We start from the raw sequence: 16,869 nt of genomic DNA, 5'->3' as shown, positions 1-16,869 counted from the left end.
GACTGCTTATCTTTGGTCTTCCTTTACCTGAAACCACTGTTATTTTGAGTTTTAGCCTATATTAGTAGACCCGGCAGAGAGAACCAAGATGGCAGCATGAGTAGAGAAGTGGAAATCTCCTCCCAAAACCATATATATTTTTGAAAATACAACAAATACAACTAATCCTAAAAGAGAGACCAGAAGACACAGGACAACAGCCAGACTACATTCACACCTGCGAACCCAGCGCCTCGTGAAGGGGGTAAGATACAAGCCGCAGCCCGGCAGGACCCGAGCACCCCTCACCCCAGCTCCCGGCAGGAGGAGAGGAGTCACAACCGGGAGGGAGAGGGAGCCCAGGACTGCTAAACACCCAGTCCTAGCCATCCGCACCAGAGCCCAGACAGTGCATGAGTGGAGGGCTGGAAACTAGGGAAACAGGACAGTAAGACCTGTGAGTGGGTCCCCGCAGCTGGTGCACCCGGGACAAAGAAAAGCGAGTGCTTTTTGGAAGTCTTAAAGGGACAGGGACCCCACAGCTGGATGGAAGCATCCAAGGACACTTATCCCTGCAGCTGGGAATCCCAGGGAACTCTGGGCGCCCTAACCCTCTGGGCGGCAGTGCAGCTCAGAGGCCCCGCACGGAGATAAACAGCCTCCCTCCTGTTCCCCCTCTGACGCGGCTCTGCCATATTGGAGAAGCAGCCTGAGGATGGCCATGCCCACAGCAACCACAGAGCTCCACAGCGGCCAGGCAAGAATTAGAAACCCCACCTGCACGTAGCTACACAGCACAAGCTGCTAGGGGTCGCTGCTCTCCCAGGAGAGGAAAGCCACAAACCAGCAAGAAGGGACTTTCTCTTAGCCAACACACAGGCCAGCTCCCCACAAATACCTCTATTGCCATGAAAAGGCAGAAGAATTTGATACAGACCAAGATTACAGAGGCAAACCCTGAGAAGGAGATAGACCTAACCAATCTCCCTGAAAAAGAATTAAAAATAAAGCTCATAACCATGCTGATGGAGCTGCAGAGAAATATGCAAGAGCTAAGGGATGATGTCTGGAAGGAGATTACAGAAATGAAACAATCTCTGGAAGGATTTATAAGCAGAATGAATAAAATGCAAGAGGCCATTAATGGAATAGAAACCAGAGAACAGGAACGCATAGAAGCTGACGCAGAGAGAGATAAAAGGATCTCTAGGAATAAAACAATATTAAGAGAACTGTGTGACCAATCCAAAAGGAACAATATCCGCATTATAGGGGTACCAGAAGAAGAATAGAGAGAAAAAGGGATAGAAAGTGTATTTGAAGAAATAACGGCTGAAAACTTCCCCAAATTGGGGGAGGAAATAATCGATCCGACCACCGAAGTACACAGAACTCCCAACAGAAGGGACCCAAGGAGGACAACACCAAGACACATGATAATTAAAATGGCAAAGATAAAGGTCAAGGACAGAGTATTAAAGGCAGCCAGAGAGAGAAAAAAGGTCACCTACAAAGGAAAACCCATCAGGCTATCATCAGACTTCTCAACAGAAACCCTACAGGCCAGAAGAGAATGGCATGATATATTTAATGCAATGAAACAGAAGGGCCTTGAACCAAGAAAAATGTATCCAGCATGATTATCACATAAATATGAAGGAGGGATTAAACAATTCCCAGACAAGCAAAAGTTGAGGGAATTTGCCTCCTACAAACCACCTCTACAGGGTATTTTAGAGGGGCTGCTCTAGATGGGAGCACTCCTAAGACTAAATAGATGTCACCAGAGAAAATAAAATCACAGCAAAGAAAGCAGATTAAACAAATACTAACTAAAGGCAAAAAATAAAATCAACTACCCACAAAAACCACAGACCAGTGGAACAGAATAGAGACTCCAGACATTAACCGAAACATATATGGTCAATTAATATACAATAAAGGAGCCATGGACATACAATGGGGAAATGACAGTCTCTTCAGCAGATGGTGCTGGCAAAACTGGACAGCTACATGTAGGAGAATGAAACTGGACCATTGTCTAACCCCATATACAAAAGTAAACTCAAAATGGATCAACGACCTGAATGTAAGTCATGAAACCGTAAAACTCTTAGAAAAAAACATAGGCAAAAATCTCTTGGACATAAACATAAGCGACTTCTTCATGAACATATCTCCCTGGGCAAGGGAAACAAAAGCAAAAATGAACAAGTGGGACTATATCAAGCTGAAAAGCTTCTGTACAGCAAAAGACACCATCAATAGAACAAAAAGGTACCCTACAGTAAGGGAGAATATATTCATAAATGACATATCCGATAAAGGCTTGATATCCAAAATATATAAAGAGCTCACGCACCTCAACAAACAAAAAACAAATAATCCAATTAAAAAATGGGCCGAGTTGCTGAACAGACAGTTCTCCAAAGAAGAAATTCAGATGGCCAACAGACACATGAAGAGATGCTCTACATCGCTTGTCATCAGAGAAATGCAAATTAAAACCACAATGAGATATCACTTCACACCAGTAAGGATGGCTGCCATCCAAAAGACAAACAACAACAAATGTTGGTGAGGTTGTGGAGAAAGGGGAACCCTCCTACACTGCTGGTGGGAATGTAAATTAGTTCAACTATTGTGGAAAGCAGTATGGAGCCTCCTCAAAATGCTCAAAATAGAAATACCATTTGACCCAAGAATTCCACTTCTAGAAATTTACCCTAAGAATACAGCACTCCAGTTTGAAAAAGACAGATGGACCCCTATGTTTATCGCAGCACTATTTACAATAGCCAAGAAATGGAAGCAATCTAAGTGTCCATCAGTAGATGAATGGATAAAGAGGATGTGGTACATACACACAATGGAATATTATTCAGCCATAAGAAGAAAACAAATCCTACCATTTGCAACAACATGGATGGAGCTAGAGGGTATTATACTCAGTGAAATAAGCCAAGTGGAGAAAGACAAATACCAAATGATTTCACTCATATGTGGAGTATAAGAACAAAGAAAAACTGAAGGAACAAAACAGCAGCAGAATCACAGAACCCAAGAATGGACTAACAGTTACCAAAGGGAAAGGGACTGGGGAGAATAGGAGGGAAGGGAGGGATAAGGGTGGGGAAAAAGAAAGGGCATATTACGATTAGCATGTATAATGTGGTGGGGGCTTGGGGAGGGCTGTGCAACACAGAGAAGACAAGTAGTGATTCTATAGCATCTTACTACGCTGATGGACAGTGACTATAATGGGGTTTGTGGGGGGAACTTGGTGAAGGAGGGACCCTAGTAAACATAATGTTCTTCATGTAATTGTAGATTAATGACAACAAAATAAAACAAACAAACAAATAAATAAATCAGTAGACCCCTCTTTCCACAACTGTAATCACTTTTGTGTCTGAGTCATCACAGTGCCCTTACCTGACAAGAGATTCTATACCTTTAACCCACCTAAATCAGCCAGCTTTGTCATTCCTACTTAAAGAAAGCAAAGGGAGATATATGTAAGGGGGAATGATCTAGTTCTGCTTAAAGTGAAAATGAAAACAAAACACGAAAGTTATTTTTAAATAACTTTAAAGCCATGCCTCTTATGCCTCTGTCAGCCATTTGTTGAGTTGCTTGAATTGCCTTATGGTGCAATTTCAGTTCCAAAAGAGGACAAGGATGTTTTCAGATCACACGCAATGGCCACTCTGTGGAGGTTAGCATGTCTGCTCTTGTGCCTATGCATGTCTTATATTCCCATTTCCATGGTAAATGTACCTTTTGTGTCCTTTGTAGAGCTGGTACTTGGGCTGCCTCCTATAAATGTGCTTTCTGGGCTTATGCGCATAAGCCTTCATATCAGAACTGCTTTCGCTGTGTCAACCATCTGCACATTTACATATGTCCCACTTTGTCTCCTGGCTTTATTTTCATTCTCCGAGTTTACTCAAATACATTCCTAACAATCTTAAATGATTTCCCCCTCTAAGTCATTGTTCATGGCTGCCTTCTTTGCTCTGAAACTAGATGCAAATAAGTTTTGGCTTGCAAATTCTTACTCAGCAGCTGAATGCTTCACTATTCCTTGCCTTTCCCTACAGTAGACTCCCTTAGGAAACAACTTCTGTGCTTTAACAACACAAAAGATTCTCTTTTCAAAAGTCCTGGTACTGTAATTGTCTTTTATTTTGATTATCTTGTACAGCTTTTACTGGAACTGCATTACACTGGTAATGCAATGGCATAGTTAACACGCTTTGACAAATGCAGACTGTATCTATATGCTATCTTACAGTTTTACTTGAAGGATTTTACATTGTTTATATTTTCTGCAAAAGAAATTTACTGTTGAACGAAGCTACTTCATTGTTGATTAGTTTTTAAAACACATGCCCTGTCAGAATCCTCACCTATATGCTTTAATCCTACTGTTTATAACCAGAACAGAAATTAAATTGGTGCTTCCAGAACAAATCATTCAGCCTCAAAAGTCAGCTAATCTTCACTCAGTTCTCACAGTGTACAGGTGTGGGAAGTCCTCCTGAAGGTGGTCTGTAGACAGCTCCAGAACTGTCCACCTAAGACGCCTCATGATATTTGGGAATAAGCTCCTCAAGGACATGTGAGTGGCCGTGCTCATTTCAAAACAGTCTTCTTTGGCAAATGCAGGCCATGTCCAATCTCTGGGTACAGGGTTAAACTTAGGGGACTGACACACAGCCAGTCAATGATAAACCAGGCCAGCTTGTTGAGTTGGTTTGCAGAATGTGTTTTAATTTTAGCTGTTCCAAGTCAATTAACAGGAAGAATTTTTCAAGAAGGCAGTGAAAACAAAACCAACAGGATCCTCTTTGCCTCACTGAAGGCAATGATCTGCATTGGTGTCCACCCTAAAAAGTGTCTGGGCAGAAACATGCATAATATCCTCAACCTGAGATCCTGGAAGCACTGACTGTCCTCAGTGCTGCTTCTTACGCATGGTTCCAACAAGTTTCCACAGAGCTTGGTGCTGCCCGGGACATTCCCTCCAGGGCCCAGGGCCTCTCTCTCTGATACCAAGTAGAAATTTGTGTACAAAGTGATCAGTAGAGACCTCGTGTTCTGTAAGGAATAGATATTCATCCAGAAAGCACTTTCTCCCCTTTCTGTGTTGAATTTACCTGAAACAGGTAGCAAAATCCACAGAGCAATTTTGTATGAGTGGAAAAACAGAATTAGTTGGGGCAGAAACTGAGGCTGATGTTCCTGGATGCCACCTCTCTTTGCCCTCCTTTTAGATGGTCATCTCTCCCTCATTCCTCAGCTCTTACTGCCACTTTCTCGGGTCAGATTTTTGCATCCATTGCTCAGTTTACTGTAAGAACCTATTACTCCCATTTCTCAGCCCCCATTCAGCCCCCACACCGCTGCCTCTGTGGGATTTTACGACAATGGCATTCACCAGCTTACCCTCACTTTGCTGCCTCCCTGGTGCCTTTAGAATAAAATTTAAATGCTTTTCATGATTTACCCTCAGGTCCCCTCTGCTCTGGACCCTGACTATTTCTCCCAGCCTCCTCTCTGGGGCTTCCTACACACTCTTTGCCCCTATCATCCAGAATCTGCCCCAAGCTTGTCTGGCTGTTCTGTGATTTTGCCCGAGACCTCCCTTCTGCCAGATGTGTCCTTCTCTCCTCTCTCTTCCTCTGTTAATCTCTTGGTCCTACACTCAGTTCCTAAAAGTCAACTCAGGAAGACCTCCCCAACTTTTCAGTACCCGCTGTGTTCCCTCTGTCTCTTGGGCACATCTCTGCTGGGGGCTTTACTTCATTGTGTGATAAATGTGAGCTCCTATACATAAGCACCAGTAAAATATAGGCTGTAAGATCCTGGAGGCAGGTGGTGCATTATTCATCAGTGCTTGGCATGTTACCTAGCACACATTATATATTAAATACATATGAACCGGCCAAATGAGTAGATCTCTGATCATATGGAAGCAGAGTGCAGGAACCAAGCCTATGGTGTCCGCTGCCAATCAACACCCTCCCTTCCTCCCCTTCTCCTCCCAGTGAGTCTCCCACTTCAGCCTCTGTTTCCACCTTTCCCTCCTTAATTCTCCATGGGCACTAGCAGTGTGGGCAGGCCCCTGAGAACATAGTGAAGGTGGCAAAGGTGAGGAATGTTCTAGAAAGGTTCACTTGTCTGCTTCTCTCTCCATTTCCATCTAAGTTGGTAATATCCACAATCACACTGCATATTGGTTGTGAGCCACAGCAGGAATTCAGAGAACAGGGAACAGGACTGGGAAAGAGAAAACTTTCTTTTTTGGTAATACCAATGGAAATACAGTCCCATAAGATGAAGTTGTAAAGAACCTCTTCAAGTTGAGAGAGGTACAGTTGAATATACAATAACAGAACAATGGGAATTTCTTATGCACATGTGTAAGCCACTGGCTGGGCACGTTCTTCTCCGCTATTCCTTCAGATCCATTTTCTGGGCTGCTTCTTGCCAGGGAGATTGAATCCTGGCCTGCGTCACCCAGGCTCTTTGTCCCCGGCGCTGACCTGGGTCAGACCCTTGGGAAGCACCATTAGTAGATTAGGGAGAAAGAGGAGAAAGAGGTTAAGGTACTCATTTCCTTTCTTTCTTGGTTGGGACCCAGCTTCTGGCACAGTTCACCTGTCTTGGTCTCAGTACAACTGCCAGGCCAGCCACGGGCAGGATAAAGGTGTGCACACTTATTTAAGGAATGTTGTACTTGTACCATTAAGCAAGCAGGCTTTGTAAATGTCACTGCTGCAGGACCAGAGGAGGTCAGAGAGATTTGGGCTGCAAGGTTCCCAGCTGGTCTTTTGGGCCACAGTGCACAGTGTAAAATGCAACTTTCTCTGAGTTCCCTGTCCTGCCTTTGTCTTCGCAAGAGCACTCCTGCCCACCAGCCCTGTCTCAGCTCCCTTTCCCTTCATCCATCTGACAAATATTGATGGGGTGTCCAAGGTAACGAATCTGAGCCATGATGGCCCCCGAAAGTCACTGCCTTTCTCCATTTGCTTAATGACCAAAGTCAAATGTTCTTTCTCAAAGCCAAATGTCTGTTGCTGCTTTCTCCAGTGCTCTTTGGGATCCTTCATCTTCCTACTTTCAGGTCAAAATGAGAAATGTGAAGAGTGAAAATGCATTGAAAGGAAAATTATAAATAAAGATAAATGGCTGTACCTGGAAGGGCTGAAGTCAGGTACACTGCTAAGCACTTCCACATGCGTGGCCTAATTTAATCTGAAAAACTCTTGAGGTAGTGAGCCTTATTTCCCCCATTTTATAGATCAGAAAACTGGCCACTGAGTTATAAAACTTGCCCAAGGTTTCACCAGCTCCTGACCGCCAAGGCTGGATTCAGACACAGGGACGTCAGGATGCTTGTTTGTAACCACCACACTCTACCACTGTGAGAACTCAGACAAGTGCGTCATCCTCTGTAAGCCTAAATTTCCTCCACTGGCAATAAGGAGGAATGATTAAATCATTTTTAAAAAATCCCTCTTGCTCTATAAAATTGTGTTCTCCCAAGGAAGCTGCTTTATCTTGACCCACCACCAGGTGGCGCGCTACAACACATGCAATCTGGTTGCCAGGGCTTCAGAGCCAAGACCTCTTTGCCCCCTCAACCCTCTCTGACGGTGGCGTGGGAACAGAGTGGGAACTTGTTCCCAGCAGTAACTGGTGCAAAGCCACACAGCTTCCACGTGGCAGAGCCAAGAGTTTAACAGTTGGTCTGATTCCTATGGGCCTATTTCCACCAGCTACATGCTGCTACTCTAAGTTGACAGGTAAGACAGGAGACCTGGGGTCCCAACCCACCAGTTCCTGTTAGCTCCTTTGATGCACCTTTATGTTCTCTGCAAGTGGCTTGTTAGAATCAGCGTTCAAAATAAACAAAGAAGTAGATGCATGCCATAGCAAGGTGGGTGCTCTTAGTCATTTAAAGGGAGAATTGCTGTGAAGAACACACCCAAACCCCACTCTCTGACATCCCCGTGAGGCCTCTGACCAGTAGAGCCCATTTGTTACGTGAAAATAGATTAAACTGAACTTGGCTAGCTGAGATGGAGACATGGTTTGTAACAGAAGCACAGCCAGGGGATTGCGGTTTTGGGAAATGTATTTCAAGTCCGCAAATGGCACATTCAGGGAGGATAAATCATAGACGTATGGATGGTCTGACCATGTTCTTCTCTGAGAACTTCAGGCACTGAGAAGTTACAGGAATTGTCCTCAGAAGGTTGACTCTCCCTTGCTGATGGAGTAAATGACACCCTGGCTGGCCCAGCCATGGCCTCCGTTGTCTCCTACTCTGAGATAAACCCTGGAGACTGAAAATGAAGCATGGATACCCAGGGACTCAGGAATAAAAGGGAAAAGATGGAGAAGAGGATTCTTCCTAAGGTTCCTGTGTGAACACATGTGCTAAGTAAGAGAACTGGCAATAGCAGCCAGACAGCAAACACTTCTTAGGAAAGTAGCTGCAGTTCAAGGAGGTGAACAGGGCTATTCCATGAGGGTACAAGGATCCCAAGTTCCAAAGTCACTGTTGGTACCTCTACCCAACTGCACTATCAGCTCACACCCACTCTCCAGATTCTGGAAGCATCTATGGGGAGGGATAGTAACTCAGAGAAGTCAGACCAGTTATCTTGGCTAACTGCAAAATCTTTGGAGAAAGCAGTAAAAGTATCTGCTAAAGAGAAGAAAATTACGAAGGTCACTATGCTCATTTAGAACTGAGTTTCCAACTTGGATTCCTGTTTTCTCTTCCTAAGGGAAAAGAAAAAAATTATTTCATTCTCTGGAAGATAATTAAAACAAAATTAAGCTGACATGATTTTTATTTAGAAAGTCAGTGTGCTTTGTAAAGATGGTTCCACAAATGCACAGTGTATCTCCCCCCACAGCTAGATCACCCAAACACCCCAAAAGCTAGAAATCAGCTAAGAATCCAGTATCAACATGCTTGGTGGGAGCAATTAACACTGAATCAGGTCCAAATACATGTTGGGAGCTGATACGACATTAACTGTGTGAAGAAATAGGCACTTATATTAGCTCTAGGTCAATGACTGTGGCTCCCCACATTTATAAGCTTGGAGTCGTGTCAAGCTGAACAAATAAAATCATACTTGTGGCTCCTTTGGTCCCACCATCTTCCTTGGCATTGACTGTTGTTCTTCCCATGAAATGTCAGCCCTCGTGGAGGGAACAAAGCAAGCCGGAAAATTAACTTGAGGGGAACTAAGACACCATCTGGTGGCCACTCACTATAAATCTTTGCTTCAGATGCAAATTCCGTGCACTAAGGAGCCCTCTCTTTTGGTTTGTAGGCTGCTGGGAACAGGTCAGTGTTACCTGTGAAAGCTGTGAGTGCTCAAACTTCCACAGCACGGCACGCCCCTTTTTCATCCCCACCCCACCCCCTAGTTTAAAGAACTTGGCCCCAGATTCTATAACATCCTTGCCACGCAGACAGAGAGAAGGCCTTGAGTCTTTCACAGCCTGAGAAAAAAAAAGAGGGTTCTGTGTTGTGATGGGCTACCCCTTAGTTGTAAGGGTTCCTGAAAGGAAAAGTGAAGGAGTCCTGATTAGTTTTCCCCGTGAATGTTCTGCAGTAAGCTAGAAAAAAACATAAAAAGCCTGTCTATCAGGTTTCTCTTCTCATTTGAAACTTCCTTCACTGACTAAAGACCATTTTTACAAGACTAATGCCTTACGGACTTAACCTTCCCTAAGCCCAAGCTCCTGCCCTGGCCTCCCTGACCACAGACCGGCCTTTGTCCTCATTTGCAGATGGCAGTGACTAAAGTGACCCCAACTTGACATTTTTGAGATCAGTAACCATAGAACAGGGCTATCCCTGAGCAAAATCCCCGAGCAAAATTCCTCTCCATGGCACCTCACTCCCACTCACTGGTGGGGCCCATCGGTTTTCCTCTGACCACTTCTGCCCCTAACTCAAAAATCGCCCAGCCTGACCAAGGTGAGAAGTTTTATTTTTGTGTTCCAATTTTGAAGTGTCTTGCTTGCTAAGGTAAAATACTCCCTGAGAGTATTTTCACTTTGGAAAGGGCTCTGCAAAACCTGGATGAGCCAAAGGATAAAATTTCTAATAGTGTAATTTGGTGGTGGGCGTGGGGGTGGGGGTGATAATGTGAACAGTGGCTGTGGGCAGTAGAGCCTGCTTGAAGCCCTTAAACCTATAGCAACCCCTGCTTTGTACACTGGTAGGGCTGGCCCTCCAGAGGATCTCTGAGACTCTGAACTTTGTCCTGAAAATGAACACCCTCGTCCCTGATTCTGGAACTCCAGTGCCCAAGGCTCTTGTCAACATGAGCCAAGAACATTTACCACTTCTTTCTCCTACTGTGGCTGGAAGGCCTGTGTTCAGACTTGCCTGTTCTGAAATAAATAGCTGGGCACCTCTCAGAAACGGGTGCTTCACGTTCATGAACAGGAAGATGAAATAGGAACCCAGCTCAGAAGGAGCCTGCACCTCGCAGATCAGGAGTAATAAGTGGAGGGGGTGAAGCATGCCAGGGTGTGGACGAAGGAATGGAGCGCAGGTAGAAGTTTTCTCAGGCAAAATTGGTTTGTCTTTCCTTGCCTGAGACTAGAAAAGGTAGAAGTTGTATCACTCACCTGCCCAGACACTTCACTTAAAGCGAAAGGTGGTCACCGATGCATTCCCATTCTCAAAGGCCAAAGGTCAAGACATCCCATCAGTTGATTTTTTTCAAGAAGACAGAGCACCTCATCCTCAGTTAAAAGGGGGGTAAAGCAAATGGTGGCAGAGTTCTGAAAGTTCTTAACTAGTTGTTCTTGACTCAAACAACCCCCAGCACCCGGGTGCAGAGTTCCCACTGCCATTTGCTGGTGCCCAGCTCCCACCCTGGACTACAGAGGCCACCCCCCAGGGCAGCTCGGAGGGGTGCCCAGAGGAATGGGAAGAGGGGGACCCTGCAGGCTGGAGTCCGCCCTTACCAGGGGCGGCCCAGGACTCCGTCCAGCCCTCAGCAGCCGCCGCATGTGGAGATGAGGCCTTTACGGGGGCAGTCGGGCTAAAACGAGGTCACTCTGGTGGGCCTCACTCCCATATGACTGATGTCCTTGTGCAAGGGGAAATGTGGACACAGAGACACACCAGGAACAGCATCACATGAAGGGGAAGATGTCTATCTACCAGCCAAGGAGAAAGGCCTGGGACAGATTCTCCCACGCAGCCCCCCTGCTGACACCTTGAGTTTGCATGGCCAGGCTCCAGAACTGGGAGGTGGCACATGTCTGCTGTGCAGGCCTCACAGCCTGTGCTGCTTTGCTACTGTGGCCCTGGGGACCCCATACACAGAGTCCACCCCTGGGTACTTCCCGGGTCGCAGGTCTTTGGGTAGGTCCCTCCACTGCTCTCGGGAACCAGAAGGTTGGCTGGACATGTCCCGGGAGCCCTTCCGGCCCAAGATCCTGACTCTGGCGTCTGGGCCTGTAAGAACAAGGGGAACATCTGCCCCACTCAGACCCTGAAAAGTTAATGGACTGAGTGAGCCCCTGCTTTTGTGTGCCACGTTATGGTCGCTGTGTTCCGAAGACACCATTTTTCTGGAGCAGCTTCTCTCAGAGATGGAGATGGGGCAGGGCATGGCTGCTGGGTCTAATGCATTATTTGAAATACTCTCTCTCTATATATATATGAAACATCTTTAAAAATAAATCAATAAATAGGCTAAGGAGTATTTCTCCCTTCCCCACAAGCCTTGATCTTCCTCCAGACATGCTCGTCTTGAAGTTCAGGGCACATGATACTTATGTATTATTACTGGGTGGTGGTAATGAAGAACCCACCTTGCTAACCACCTTCTCTATTCCCAACTCTTTCCCACAGCTGCTCCCGCCGGGCTGGTTGGGCTCCGCATGGGGAAGCACAGGTCGGGTGAGTGTTTGGATGGCAGGTGCTGGCTTGTTGGGTGAGGAGGTGCAGGAGGGGTGGGTGTGGTGAGGGCGGAGGCCAAGGTTGGCACAGGTGAACAAGCTGGGAACGTTTCGGTGGGTCTACAGGTTTTTGAAGGTGCATCTTTTCCTTTGCAAGATGTGTGTTAAGCAGGCAGCAGCTGTGGGAACCAGACCTGAAACTTAACAAGTCAATTAGATCACCTGTTTGGACATTTTCATTCCAAAGTCAGCAGGAGGCCCCTTCTGGGAATGCGTTTAATTGTGAAGCATCCCAGGCCCTCCCCCTCCAGACGTCTCCTGGGGCCTCCTGGTGTGTAACTCAGCTCACACTCGTGCAATGAGCTCAAGAAAGAGATTCTGGGCAGCAAGAAAGATCATGCATGAAACTGGCCCAATGTCACTTCTCACTCCTGCTGTGGGGTGGGTGGAGGGAGAAGCTTCTACCATCAGGAAAAGGGAGGACTGGAGGGAGGAGAAAGGGGGAGGAGGCGAGAGCAGGCTCCTTTGAGGTTCAGTCTGTGCCGGAGTGACTAAAATGAGGTAGATGTAATGAATAACCTGCAGACTTCCAACTGTTATAATGCTGTGTGAATAATTCTGATAATGACCCTTTTCTCAGCAAGGGTGCCATCCAGATAAGCAGGTTGCTGGAGTTTTCCTGTCAGCACCCAATTGACATCTGACACAATAACACACCACCTAACACACCACCGTGACTGACATTCCCCACCGGGCCTCCTGGCTGTGGGAGAAGTGGTACAAACCCTGTGCAGATGCAGCACGAGCCACCTCACGGAGTGCTCAGGGCTTGCTCACCTCCTCCGAGCTCCTGGGGTGCATATACTGCTCTCCCCTCTGGCCGTGGGCACCAGGCACCCATCAGCACTTCCCAGGCCAGAAGCAAGGTCAGACAGACAGAGGCTTCCCCTTGAGGAGGGAGAGTTCAAGGCTGTCTTTCTTGTAAGGAGCCTGTGTGAAGGCCAGGAGGTTGTCATGACAGCGAGGCTGTGCTGTGGATACTTGTGTATCTCAAAGTCAGAATTCCAGTGCCATCAAGAGTCCTCTGTTCCATACACTGGGAAGCTTTGTGTTGGCTTTCCCTACATCCCTGCCCTCCCTTTAAGAAGAGCACTCCCAAGGTATCTTTGGGAAACTACCCCTCCCTTCCATCTTAACCCATGTGGTTTGGGGGACTTCACTCCCACTTCTGGCCCTGGAGGGGTGCAGGGAGCTCAGGACTGGCCAACGGAAGCACAGTCTTTCCCAAGCTCGGTGACTGGTGCAGGTGCTGGCCCATCAGGGGCACTTCCGGGATTTTTGTCCCAACCCCTGGGGAAGAGGTGTTCTGTTTCTGCGGGAGTTGCTGAACCAATAGAATTAGTGTAGCTTGGCCAGGGGGCACCTCCGCCAACTTGGGAGAAGAGGCTGTCCAAGAAATAAAGCCAACACAGAATAAAGCCAAGCAGAGCTGCGAGGTGCGGGTGGTGGAGATATTGGTTGATTTCTGGCATCCATTCAAGCATCTAGAGCCAGCTTTGTTTGAAACTGACCCCATCAATTTCAGACCCAGAAACCAATAAATTCTCAATCTCTCTCTCTCTTTCCATTTGGCGTTGGGTTTCCTCATTGGTAATGATGAGTCGTGAACAGTACACAAAGCCTGTCACTTCAAAGGCTCAGCACACAGAGTCCACTGTGACCTCTCATAGGAAGGGGGCACAGGCCACCTCTCACAGAGGGACTGATGGATCTGAATCCGTGCCAGCAATCTCCCCCCAGTGCCCCTCCTTGTTTCACTCTTCCTGTCTTCCTTTTGCTTCTGCTATCTTTCTTTGTCTTTCCTTTCTTTCTTCCTCTCTCTTGATTTTACCTAGGATTTTGAAAGATGTTATTTTGTGCTGCTAGAAAGTAAGCAAGTGCTCAAAAGATGATGGGGCACAAGGGCACAGGAGCAGCCAGAAGGAGTGCCCACTGGCCAATTCTGGAACAATTTGAACACCAGGATAATGGAGGGCCATAATGAATTATAAACCATTAAAAAATAAGGATCTGTGAGTTCATGCCAATAATAAAGAGATAAGCTACAAAGCTACAGTAACCAAAACAGTATGGTACTGGCATAGGAACAGATACATAGCCTGATGGAACAGAATAGAGAGTCCAGAAATAAACCCACACCCAAATGGTCAATTAATATTTAACAAATGAGGCAAGAATACACAATGAGGGAAAGACAGTCTCTTCAATAAATGGTGTTGGGAAAACTGGACAGTTACATGTGAAAGAATGAAACTGGATCACTGGTCTCATACCATACACAAAAATAAACTAGAAATGGATTAAAGATCTAAATGTAAGACCTGAAACCATAAAACTCATAGAAGAAAACATAAGCAGTAAACTCTTGAACATTAGCTTCTATAACTTTTTCTGGGTATGTGTTGCCAGGCAAGGGAAATTAAAGCAAAAATAAGCAAGTGTACTACATCAGGCTAAAAAGCTTCTGCTCAGCAAAGGAAACCACCAATAAAATCAAAACACAACCTGCTGCATGGGAGGATATATTTGCAAATGATTTATCTAATAAGGGGCTAATATCTAAAATACATAAAGAATTCATACAAACTCAACACCAAAAAACCCCAAACAATTTGATTAAAAAATGGGTGGAGGACCCAAATAGACATTGTTCCAAAGAAGACAGACAGAAGGCCAACAGACACATGAAAAGATGCTCAACATCACTAATCATCAGGGAAATGCAAATAAAAACCACAATGAGGTATCACCTCACACCAGTCAGAATGGCCAACATCAAAAAGACAAGAGATAACAAGTGTTGATGAGGATGTGGAGAAAAGGAAAGCCTCCTGTGCTGTTGGTGGGAATATAAATTGATGCAGGCACTGTGGAAAGCAGAATGGATATTTCTTTAAAAACTGAAAATAGAAATACCACGTGACCTAGCAATTCCACTACTGGGTATTTACCCAAAGAAAACAAGATCACTAATCCAAAAAGATATATGTACTCCTATGTTCACTGTAGCATTCTTTCCAATAGCCAAAATATGGAAACAACCTAAATCTCCATCAATAGATGAATGGATAAAAGAGATGTGGGACATATTGGCAATGGAATCTTACTCAGCCATAAAAAAGAATGAACTCTTGCCATATGTGGCAACATGGATGGAGCTAGAGGGTACTATGCTAAATGAAATAAGCCAGGCAGAGAAAGACAGAATACCATATGAATTCACTTACATGTGGAATCAAAAAACAAAAACAAAACAAATGAATAAGCAAGTAAAACTGAAATGGACTCATAAACAGTTTGGTGGTTGCCATAGGGGAGAGGGGTGGGGGAATGGGTGAAAAAAAAGAAGGGAAAGAAAATTAGTGAGAATATTTAGTATCCTGATCTGAGTAATGGTTGCATGAGGGTGTACACGTGCCAAAATTCATGAAACTGTACTTTAAAGTTTGTTCATTTAATTGTCTGTACCTCAATATAAAAAAAATTTAATAGATGAATGAATATACACAAAAAAGAGAAGGAAGAGCTTCTGCTTACAGCAGAACATCAAGTACCAGCCAATAAATGCAAAGGAAATCATCGTTTGAAAGGATGTTGGTAAGCTTTTCATGTTGAAAACTCATCATTTCTAAAATCATAGTAAATATCTATACTGACAACAAGAATGGATCAATGTTATGTTAACTTTAGGTATAATGGGACAAGGAGCAGGAGATTTTCATTGTCCCCAAGTGTAGTCCCACAAAATCCTCATCAGTTGCAAGGGAAAGCAGAGTAACTATGTGGTAGAGAAATAAGACCACGCCTAGATTAAAATTAATGTCATCAGTGAAGGACAGGTGGACATCACGTGCCTTCAGATAAGATGCCCTGAGAAGAACACAACATAACTTTGGTGGTATTTGGGCATAGTCAGGATCTAACCAACTCTACGAACACAAATGATAACAGAGGCGAAAAAGGTAAATCAGATTAAAATGTGTATGGGGTGTACTATATACTATTCTTATTCTTTTTTTTTTTTCACTATTCTCATTCTTATAACTTCTCTGCAGGTTTGAAATTATTTCCACATTGTTGGTGTTAGTTTTGAGATGCTGACACCTGACACAGGGCTGTTGTCACTCGCCTGGGGACAGCGGCTCCCACCAGTGTGCCCTTTGCCCGGATGACCCCTCCCATCCCACCAGAACCTGCTGTAACTGCAAGAGCAGCACATCAGACATCTTTCCACACGGGCTGACAGTTTTACCAAGTGGAGTTTAATCCTTCCAAATCAGGAGGATTATTTTGAATAAGCCACTAAAATTATTAAAATGCTAGTGTCTGATTGCCTTTATGCTTGTTTGTAAGGATTCTCTCAGAGCCTGGGTGCTTTGCACCTCCTTCTCCCAGCTCCCTTGTAATCCATGTGAGACCCAGAACCTTGGTTTTATTCTCCATGTCCGCCTGTGCTTGAGGAACCCTCTACAGGTGGCCAAGATGTTTAAGAGGCATTTTAAGGCATGCTCCAAATTAAAAGGAGACCAAATATTTTGGACTGGATATTTTTGGCATATCTAGTATGCATAAGGCAGCTTTGGTAAGGGATGGTCATTGTCCTCAAGCAGTTTACAGTCTAAAATGAGAAAGCAAGAAAACACAAAAGAAGCTAGCTAATCATAGGAGGTGTGTTTTAACAGTTACCAGGGAAGGAAGATTGTCAGGCAGTGGGAATTAATTGACTCATAAGTGGAAGACTACAAGGACTCTAAGTATTCAGAAAAGAAAAGGATGCCTGTAGGTGGAGAGGGTTCAGAGGACTTTATGGGATGAAAAGGTAAGGCTGAGATGGAAGGATGGGTGGGATTTGCATATAGGAGAAGAGCGGTT

The 16,869-nt window shown here is 45.1% G+C and overlaps 1 long non-coding RNA gene across 1 annotated transcript; it reads left to right on the top strand.

Annotated features, from left to right (window-relative positions):
- The first annotated feature begins 9,745 nt into the window (after window positions 1–9,745).
- LOC118913656 (uncharacterized) lies at window positions 9,746–16,302 on the top strand. Its single transcript, XR_005025280.2, has 3 exons — window positions 9,746–9,994; window positions 11,891–11,938; window positions 16,053–16,302. It is a non-coding gene; the product is annotated as an uncharacterized LOC118913656 (long non-coding RNA).
- The last annotated feature ends 567 nt before the right edge of the window (window positions 16,303–16,869 follow it).

This window comes from Manis pentadactyla, chromosome 1 (assembly GCF_030020395.1).
Source record: "Manis pentadactyla isolate mManPen7 chromosome 1, mManPen7.hap1, whole genome shotgun sequence".
Lineage (NCBI taxonomy): Eukaryota > Metazoa > Chordata > Mammalia > Pholidota > Manidae > Manis > Manis pentadactyla.
This window is presented reverse-complemented; position numbering and strand designations above follow the sequence as displayed.